This window comes from Heterocephalus glaber, unplaced genomic scaffold (assembly GCF_053883595.1).
Source record: "Heterocephalus glaber isolate CG9 unplaced genomic scaffold, H.glaber_assembly_v1.0 deba00000331, whole genome shotgun sequence".
In the NCBI taxonomy this organism is placed as follows: domain Eukaryota; kingdom Metazoa; phylum Chordata; class Mammalia; order Rodentia; family Bathyergidae; genus Heterocephalus; species Heterocephalus glaber.
Genome location: NW_028258142.1, coordinates 25,591,668 through 25,601,885, shown reverse-complemented (window position 1 = coordinate 25,601,885; position 10,218 = coordinate 25,591,668). Strand labels below are relative to the sequence as shown.

Below are 10,218 nucleotides of genomic sequence, written 5' to 3'. Positions count from 1 at the left end.
CAATCCCTGCTGAGCCTGGGTAGACTAAACAGTCTGGGTAGTGCTGATACCGTCACTTCACAAAATTCCATTCAACAATATTAATTGGGCATTTATTATATGCCATGAGTGTTGTAAGCAGTGAAATTGTACTAAAGCTTAAAACATGATTTGTACGGAGAATCCCTTGAGATAAATCTACTTCAGTCATACATACACACATGCACACACACACGCACACACACGCATGCACACATACACAATCATAAATTCCAAGGAAGATGAGCATGAGAAATGAATATAAAGTTGTCACACTATCCAGTGGAATTTTGAGCATCTACATACTCTTAAATCATTAAGGTTTGTGCTTTTTCCCTTATAGTTTCAAGTTGAGATGTTTCTCCATACCAGTAAGAAACTGCATTCTTATAAGCCAAGGGGAAGCATGAAAAGTATGATGTTTTAGAACTCTTGATTCTGAATCAAGTCCTTGATCTGACAAAGCAACTCAGTAAATAAATGGTTTCAATAAGATGCTTGACCAAACTTTCAGCCACATTTAATCAAATTCAAATTCATTTTATCAGTTCCCAGTCCTCCTCAAATACAGACTAGATACAATAAATACAATGACACAGGTCAAGCCACTTTTTCCCCATGGCATCTTGCTACATGGTTCACCACATCCATCACAGGAGAGCTGGCTTCGTGGAAAAGTGACAGCACAGTTGCCTAAGGCTCAGAGGGGCCCCATACTTGTGATTTAATATTCTGCTTTGATGCCTTGAGATCCTTAATGATAATAGACTTTTTAAGAGCAGTCCGGCGGGACAAGTGGAGCCTGAGATCAAGGAGATGGAAAGGAGATGGAAAAGTTGCAGCCTGGGCTTCTTTGTAGCCTCAGCTCCTATAGCTTCCCTAAATTGCCCCTGCCTCCTAGAACACTCAGCCCCACTTAGCTACACTCTTCACTTCCTACATCGAAGGACTATGATTGCCTTCTACCCATGTCTGCCACTTGCAGAGGGGCCTAGGAGGGTCAAAGTTGCCCAAGATAGGGGCACTGCACATTCTGCATTTTGCTCACTCCCATCCAGGTACATAGTACACCACTAGGGTGGATGTTGCCATTTGCCATGGGTTAGACCAGTAAGTCAATAGGAAAGGTAAATTCCTGGCTTAATTTCACACACTGGCTGAGATCTGTCAAATAAATCTAGCTCCTGTCAGGTGAAGGAATCCAGGAGTTGTCAAGCCTGAGTGTCTTCAGTTCCTGCACTTGTAAGCCAGGGTCTCCCAGAGGCCTCTAGGGCCAACATTCACCCCTAGAGAATGCTGTTCAGGAAGGTCACTCCCTCAGCTACCTTGGTGCTGTGAGGAATCTTCTCTTTCTTCTCCTAACACTACTGAATCTGCCTGTTTCTGTCTTTTCTGGCTAGCATTAGGCACCCACTAGAGAAAAGACACACACTCGCACACACGCACATGCAGATTCACATGGATGGAGTAAATTCAGAGATTCCACATAGGAATTAAATATTTGCACTTAAATTCCGATATTTGCATTTAAAACAATGTTGCACATATTAAGATAAACAGTGAAATCCATGTTAACAGCATAAAATTTCAATTTTTCTTTATTTAAAACATTAAATAGCAAATAAAATTATCTTGATAAGTCAAGAGACAGACTGCATAATAAAGAAAATCTTTATATTTTAGTACCAATAACAACACTGTTTTTCTATATTTTGAACAACATGTGTTTTCATTTTTCACTGTGTTTTGCAAATTATGTAGCTGGCCCTGCTGCCACTGCCCATATGAAAGGGATGGGTACAAAATTAGAATGGAGACACAGTTTAAACTACAGTACTCACTTCTCAGTTGTTTGCTACAAGTTTGTGATCACCAGTCCCTCTCCAGGAACATTTCCATCTCTCCATTCCCAGACAGTTACCTGCGTTTCTTATAGATCCTCTTGCCCAGTCATTTTTCCTTCTGTTTTCCCACCCTTTCTGGGTGGTTTTAATGTGTGAACTTTTCTCTTTCCAACATTCCAGCATAGTTGGAGTATAACTACTCATGGAAAACCATGACACAGTTTTGCGTCATAAAATAAAATATTCTACAACTCTTTTCCTTTATAAATGTCACACTTACAAAACTATAACACAAATGGTCTAGTTTAAGAGTGATCAAAGAACAGTCCATCCAGAGTAAATAAAGTTCAAAATGATTCAAATTCTTCACATGTGCTTTCTTTACTCAGTGAACAGGCTCATGGGAATTCTTCACATTCCATATCATCTTCCCATTGACTTCTTTCTTGTAGCAAATTTACCCTACTAGTGATAGAAATTTAAACACAAGCAGTTGGCTCAAAAGTATGCCCTTTGCCATTGCAGTTGTGTCAATATCTCTCAGATTTTAAGATGCTGAACTCAGTCCCTCAGATGTCTTAGAAAAACAGACTGTCAGGCCCCACACTCAGAGTTTCAGATTTATGAAGTCTAAGATTTTATATTTCCAACAAGTTCCCAGGGAATGCTGATGCTGAGACCTGGGTTTGAGAGTCACTAAGTTGTAAAGTCTGATTTTTAAGGGATGTTCAGAAAGAAACTTCATCTTTCCAGCACCCTTTCTTGCACAATGGAAGATACTTATTCCACAATCTTTCATGCACAAAGGAGAGTACATTTTTTGACTCTTCAAGTACATTTAAGAGCTATTTTAAATCTCATCAAGGCTGCATATCGTACTGGATAGGAACCAAAAGCTTTGAAGTATACCATAGGCAGTGACCTTAGACCATTGCTCCTTTCATGGGCAACCAAATTTGCCTGGTGCTGCCAAGACTAGGGTCTCCTGAAGAAATAGCTTGCCTGTTAAGCAGGTATGCTCAATGTGGAAATGAAGAAACTAACCCATCCACTCTTCATCCAATAACTCCATAGAAAAGATGACCCATTCTCCTAAGTGGGGGTGACAATACACTCTGGCATTCTTTGATGTCATAAAATAGTAGAGCAATCTCAGTCTGCTTGGAGTTTCTAGATATGTAGAAAAGTGGGAATAATAGTGCTCTTCCAGAAGCTGTCTCACTTTTGCCCTGAAAGTAGCATAATACATTCTTTTCTTTTAAAAAAAGTTCATTAAAAATAATTTGAAAAACATAACCTTTTGGAAAAGAAAGGATAAATGACCCATAATCTCAGCACTCTAACAAAACCAACGTTGGTATTCTGGTTTATTTCCATCTAGTCTTATTTGTATTCACTTATTTAACATGGTTATAATTTGTAATTACATTTTTCAGTAACTCTCCTTTCACTTAACATTGTGCAGAATAATGATCTATGTAATTAGTCACTAAACATCCACAGAATTTCCTCTAGCCAGTGTTATGATGCAATCAATGGTCACATTTAAGATAGACCCAACCTTTCACTTAGATTCCAGAGATTTTGCTTGTTCTTTTTTGCTCTTCAGTGTTTACTTGGATGGCTTCATGATTAATCCATGAGAAGTGGGCCTTCTCAAGCTCTACTTAGATATCTCCAAATTCACATATCAAAACTAGCGACTTGTCCTTGGAGAGAGGCCAACTTACTCTGTGTTTCCATTCCTTCACTTTTGTTTGTGTCCATAGAACTAGGCAGCCATGCAGCCATGTTAGTTCATTCATTCTGGAGGAAAAAACACACATTGGCCACCAGAATTCCTTCACACCTCACCCAGCCCTACAAATCCTCCAGGTCATAGCAATGTGGTCAACATCTGATCCCAATGACAGAGAAGATTGTCCGCTCTCTTGCAGCATTCTGTAGCCTCTTTCTGCTCCTACTACAGGCTCCATTGCCCCCATGCAGCCAAGAGAATCACTAGGCTTAGGGCCTTTTTCATCTAGTCTCTTCATTGTCCTACAGATTATACAATTAAGGGGGAGGACTGATCAATTAATCTGAGAATTTAGTTTCCTTTCCTAATCACTATACCATTTAATGAGTTTTCTGTTAGCAAATAAAATAATTTATTAACTTTTAAAAATCAAATATTGAGTAGCAAAGAAATAAATTTAAATAACCAAGAAAATTAAGGTTAACTGTGTCAAAGAATAAACACAGAATCACAGTGTCTTAAAACCTATGCTTTCAGGAAAAGAACCTTCGTAAATAAACCCTCACATCCCTCTTTAATTAGGGGATTAATTGTTCAGTGAAGGTTAAATAGGTACCATTCCAGGTGAAGGGAATGGTATATGACTTAGGATGAACAGTAAAGCTTCATAAAAAAAAAAAATCAAGAAATTAGTCAGAGTCTAGAATTCCTCTATTTCTGACTTCATTCTCTTTCCCAATGTCTTACAAATCTACACAATAAATATACCCAACAGACATATACTTTTTGATCTGACAAGAATGTAAAAAGTCTTTAAAATTCATGTATGCCACCATTGAATGGGAAAATGTGGCTTCCAGCATGGTAGTAGAGAACTTTAAGAATTTATAGAGAATAATTGAGTAAAATAAACATTTAAAAAGACACATTAAATTGGTTACTGATACTGAGTGTATACACTGCAAAAGTAAGTTGAAATATTAAACAATTATCCACTATTTTTAATTCACACCCAAACTAAGTTTCCCTTATTACAGTTTAAACTAAGTTATCTAACATACTCAAATCAGCTACATTTGACTATGATGAGATATCCCAAATTAACTTTTCTTTCCATTATGGGGGGTGCAGCCTCACATAAAACAAAGAAAGACAAATTCTGCCTTCAGAAATTCACCCATAAGTCCCTCTAATTTCATGTCAATATGCACACATTTTTCTGAGCAAGGAATTTGGCCAAGACCAACCAAATGCTAATTTAACGTTCTTGTCAGATTTAACAAATTATGTGTAACTTAGTGCATATGTTCATCAAGTTTTTAGAGATGAAGAGCATATTTACCCTAGTCAATATTCATATCTTTGAGAAAAATTCTTTTCCTTTTTTCTTTTTAAAATAGATTGTGCTTTGACATGAGCTCAAGTACTTGTTTATTTATTTTAAGGGGAGAGTCTTAATTCAACTATCAGAAAATAGCAAAGATTTGCTATCTCATTATGATGTTTTCTTAATCATACCTGAATTTTGAGCAACAATCTTGATTGGTTAGCTTCACGATATAATCTATAACAACCAGAAAATACATATGGGTTGCATGAATTTGAAATCTCAGCTGACATCTGAGTAATGTTGATCTTGTTTATATGACAACCTCATTATGGCACATAATTGCTCAGCAATCTCCTAGCAAATACTGGGTTAAAAACGCCTGGAAGATGCTTGTTCTTCTCATTATTAATTAGCACGTGTCCACTTCGCCAGATCCAGGGCCCAAACTTCATTTGTTATGTTCAGCCAAATGCATGAATAGCTTTGGAGTAATTATTTTCCAACATCATCTAATACCTCTCTGCACATCAATTAAAAATCCTCTTAACAAGGAACTGCATTTTGTTTGAGATCAAACGGCTGGTCCAAAGCTATATCAATCATGTAGAGCTAATTAGTGGCTCTGCTTTATATCATTTGTTTTACTTTATTATTTCATTGTACACTTCCTAATGAAACCAATTGAACAATTTTTAAATCTTTGTTCAATTAATTGAAGGCTTAAAGGCCAGCTACCTAGTCAGGCTTTCTTCAATTTGAAAAGAAATACACGAAGGGCGGGGAGAGGGGGGAACCCCATAGATGTATTATTATACCTATTTACCTTCTGAAGTGCCCGCTCTATAGATACAAGTTTTAAAAGGTTTATCACCATGCTTATACTGCTTGAAAATAATTCATTGCTCACTATACCTTTACAACATCTCTGTACATGGTGAGCCGTTTCAGAAGGATGAGATGAAACAATAATAGGAGACGTAGGGCAGTTAATCTTAAAGACTGTGCATGGAAACTCTCTAAGTTATTGTGTATTTCTGTCAGCATTTTATAAACTGGTTGTCCAACTTTCCTCTTTAGTGCAAAAAATAAAAATAAGAAAAATGCTGAGCTGCGAAACCTCTTTAGTAGCAGTCCTTTGGGTCTGGCTAGAGTTGTGGATTCCAGTACAAATATGAATGGATTAAATGCATACTAACTACCCAAAGTGGGGAACTGTAATGAGAGGAAGGACAAATTCCATCTCTTTATAGTTTCTGCTTGCTCATCAGAACTAGGGCTCAGTTCCAGCTCAGCAGGACACACGGAGGCAGGAGACAGAGCCTGGTTTGCCCCATGTGTACAGCACCCCAGCCCGTGGCCTCTGTCACACCCAACCTCCCCCTTGGTATTCATTTTGATTTATGGAAACCTCTGATATTCCAGATCCTGGGCATGGTGGTTTCCTCAGGTACAAAGTGTATCACAGTTAATGCAAAAGCAGGGGAGTTAATGTTGGTAAAAGTAGCACTAATCTTCTCCAGTGCTGCCATCTCTAAATGGCCCTTTCCTCACCAACATGAATCCATTTTAACTAAACAAAACTGACATATCAGCAGATGTTAGGGCTTCCAACAAATGGGCTGTGGTTTTCTCTCTGGTCTCTGCCAGAAGGGGAAAAATCAAGACCAAATTTTCTGAATAGTTAGGCTGGATTCAAAATCACTACAGAGTTGTGCAAATACATAAACTTATGGCATGTATTTACACATTTATTACTTTGAAAACAAACTGATGGGAAGAATTCTATCCAAGAATAAGAGAGATGAGAATTTTTTTTGAAAGCTCTCACAGGATTTGAAAATCCTTTAGTATCACTGGGGGGGTAGATATTAAAAGACTTAGGAATCCCCTAATTTACTTGTTCTTCACCCATATGTCTGTTCCATATAATGATTAAGTTACTAACCTTTATTTGTCAGTAATAATTGAATTTTACACCAAAGTGAATTATAGTGCCAAATGAACTGCTCTGCTGCAATTTTAAATAGCCTTCTTTGCAAATTATTTCCCATGATTTACATTAATCCTATAGGGAAAGCAGAAAAAAATTATATGGGGATTGGTGGTTTGAATTTAATGTAAATGGATGGAAGTGTATGATAGCTTCTCATGGTTCAGCCAATGAATTTAACAAGGTACCTTCTTGACTTCAGCATTCATTTAAAAAGCTGTGTGACAAATCTTTAAAAGGTTAGAGGGTAGAACACAGTGCATGCCATTCTAGAAAAAGAGAAGTGGACATTTCATTTAAACTCATTTTAATTTCATTACTCAGAAAATGTGGTATTATAGGGTAAAACATCTCATAAAATGTTTCTTTTGCAATGATTGTCAGAGCTCATTTAGTTGTTATAAATAGCTCTTTCCCAACTGATGGGGACTGGAACCCAGGTTCTATTTTTTCCAATAAGCCTCCCTAAGCACTTGCCCACTGAACTCTCCACCTAATTTCTGCCTATTGTTTAATGCTTTTCTCATGTTCTAGCAATCCTGAAATCTTACCTGATCACTGTAAATTGTGGTTTCTCAAACTCTGGTAATAATAGGAACCATCTGGGAAATGCAAATTTCTAGACAATTTCTCTAGATTCTGAGTTTTTTTGGGTAAGCTCATTAATCTGTACTTTTAACAACCTCCTTTGGTGATTTATAGACTCAAGAAAGTACAGAAATCATGTTGGGGAAGGAGAAAGATCTCATTCTCTGAGCACCTAAGCTATTATGGCATATACCACATGTTTCTGTCTATAGTTTTTACTACTGCATATTACCTTGTAATTATTCTATTTCTGTCTTTCCTGGAGAGTTACAAATGCTTTGAATATGGACAATACTCTATTTTGAACCCATCTACTTCATCCAATCCTCCTAGAAAAATATCAATGCCTTTCAATGTCTTGCTAACAAGTAATTGGTTGCTATTTAAGTAGAAGTATTTGCCAACACTAAGACTACAAAGAGTACAACAGGAAAAGTAAGACAGAGTGAGGGGAGGTGTCTTAGTCACTTTTCTCATTGCTGAGACAGAATAACCAACACCCAAAGTTAAAGGGGGAAAGATTTATTTAGCTCACAGTTTGTAGAGGTTTCAGTCCATAATTGGCTGGCTCCAAGGAAGGGTGGCATGGCAGACAGGGCTTGCAGAGGAGAAACAGTTCATGGCAGGCAGAAGGTAGCAAAGCAAGCAAGGGACCTTAGCAGCTTCTTTCTGCCCCTTTCATACTCTACCTAGGCTTAGGATTAGGGCAGTGCCAAGCCAAATCAGTGCACTGATTTAGTAATCACCCACCCTTAATTCTAACATCACACACTCTAGATTCAGTCATCTCTGAAAAAGCCCTACCTGTGATGGCATGAGGCTTTGAGGGGACATCTAAACACAAACTGTAACAGGAGGCAAGAGGAAACAGAAGTATTTTCCTTTCTGGAGGTGAGGAAGTTTTTCATATGGTCCTCACAAGGTCAATGACATTTATTGATTTTTGTCTGATGAAGTAAAATTTGCAGAAATTTTAGATAATGTGGAAAAGCACAGTGTTGAAATAAAGATGAGTTACTAATGCAATCCGGAGGGTACAGTGTGGGGACCTTAGGCCTCTTGGGAGGGCTGTCAAGGGGGACAACGGGAGGAGCTTGGAGGTCAACTCACCTTTCCCTTCAGTTTAGGCACTGAAATTGCTCTTCTCTTCTTTCTCAGCCTGGTCCTAGGTCCTGTGCTCCGCCCTGCTGGCTACCTGGCCCTGCTTCTCCTGGGAGCTCCTCGCAGCGTTCTGCCCCATGTGGGCCTGAACCCTCCCCCTTCTATACCTGTCCCTGAGGTGGCCACGCCCTTGGGATTTCTTTGGTCAGCAAGTCAACAGCCAATCAAAGCCCTGGGTGGGCAGAGGGGCTGTGATGTCACAGAACTCCATCTGGATGGGTCCGTGGGGGAGGGAGGGTATGGCGAGTCCAACATGCTCTGGTTAGAGAAGGGGGGAATTTACTTCACAGCCCTCCAAAGCTTTCCCATTCTGTTCTCCACCCCCTTTTATCTGCCTATGCTCACCTGGCAGTGGTCGCTTTCCACGGAGAGGGTCTTTCCTCCACACTGTCCCCAAGACCACGCCCACTCAGTGGTCCGTGATGTCCTTTGGCGTACTGTTGTCTACCCCTTGACTTTCGGTCTATGAAAGAAATAATAATTGCTGATATTTTGGTATCTCTCTAATAAATCTAGTTCTCCAATTTTCAAATTGCAATTTGCCTCATGGGAAAGTTCCACATGGGATTGGTGAATTTGACCTTTGATCATGATGGCAGCAGTTAGACAAGTTTGTCTCTTTTGTATCTTTGGAACTTACTTGGGTCCTATGAGCCTGGGACTAAAGACAAAGCCTGGAGAACAAGCAGTAGCATAGTCGGAATATTTGTATCTTCTCAAACATCTGCTCATTTGTTGATCACGAGTCACCAATGTGATGGTATTAGGAGGTTGTACCTTTCAGAATTGCTTAGGTAATGGGGGCAATAACTTTGTAAACAGGATTAGTGCCCTTAAAAATGAGGCCTAGAGAGACCTGTGACCCCTCCATGTGAGAACACAGCTAGAAGACACCACTTGTGGCCCAGGAAGAGGACAATCACTACATGCTGAATTGGCTGGCACTTTGATCTTGGCTCCCCACCTTCAGAGCTGTGAGGAATCAATTTCCATTGTTTAGAAGCCACCCAGTTTATGGTGTTTTGTTATAGAAGCCTAAATTGACTAAGACAAAAAGCAAATAAATTGCTGCTAAAACCAAAAGGGTTAAGAGAATGTTCATATCCAAAGAAATTAGTGAGTCCTATAACATAAGAAGAAAGCAATGTCCCAACAATAAAGTAGCCAGTTTATAGGAGTAGTTTGAAAAGCTGTCTAAAATTGAGGTTAAAGAGGTAAAGGTTGATATGAAAGGCAGACACATGGGCAATGGGATGTTAATTTATTCATTAATTTGAGGACAGATAGAAGAAGATTTAAAACCTAGGGAAGGGAATGTTCTGAAATAAGAATTAGAAAAGTGTCCACAAATAGTCCTGAATGTTTTTGCATAAAAAGATGAAAGTAAAAACTCTAGTGATAGTAATATTGATGATAAATTGAACTTTTTGGCATGTATTTACATGTTTTTTGTTGGGTAGACCCAGCCACACTTTAAAGAGAGTATTTATCTTCCTCCTGTCTTCTTAATATTATAGTTTTACAGATTTCCACAAAAACCTTTGTTGTT

The 10,218-nt window shown here is 38.6% G+C and overlaps 1 long non-coding RNA gene across 1 annotated transcript; it reads right to left on the bottom strand.

Annotated features, from left to right (window-relative positions):
* Nucleotides 1-1,710: 1,710 nt before the first annotated feature.
* Nucleotides 1,711-9,041, bottom strand: LOC110344631 (uncharacterized). The gene is made up of 4 exons (XR_002387308.2): nucleotides 8,619-9,041; nucleotides 6,876-6,995; nucleotides 5,119-5,164; nucleotides 1,711-3,668 (listed from the first exon to the last, which is right to left on the bottom strand). It is a non-coding gene; the product is annotated as an uncharacterized LOC110344631 (long non-coding RNA).
* Nucleotides 9,042-10,218: the final 1,177 nt, after the last annotated feature.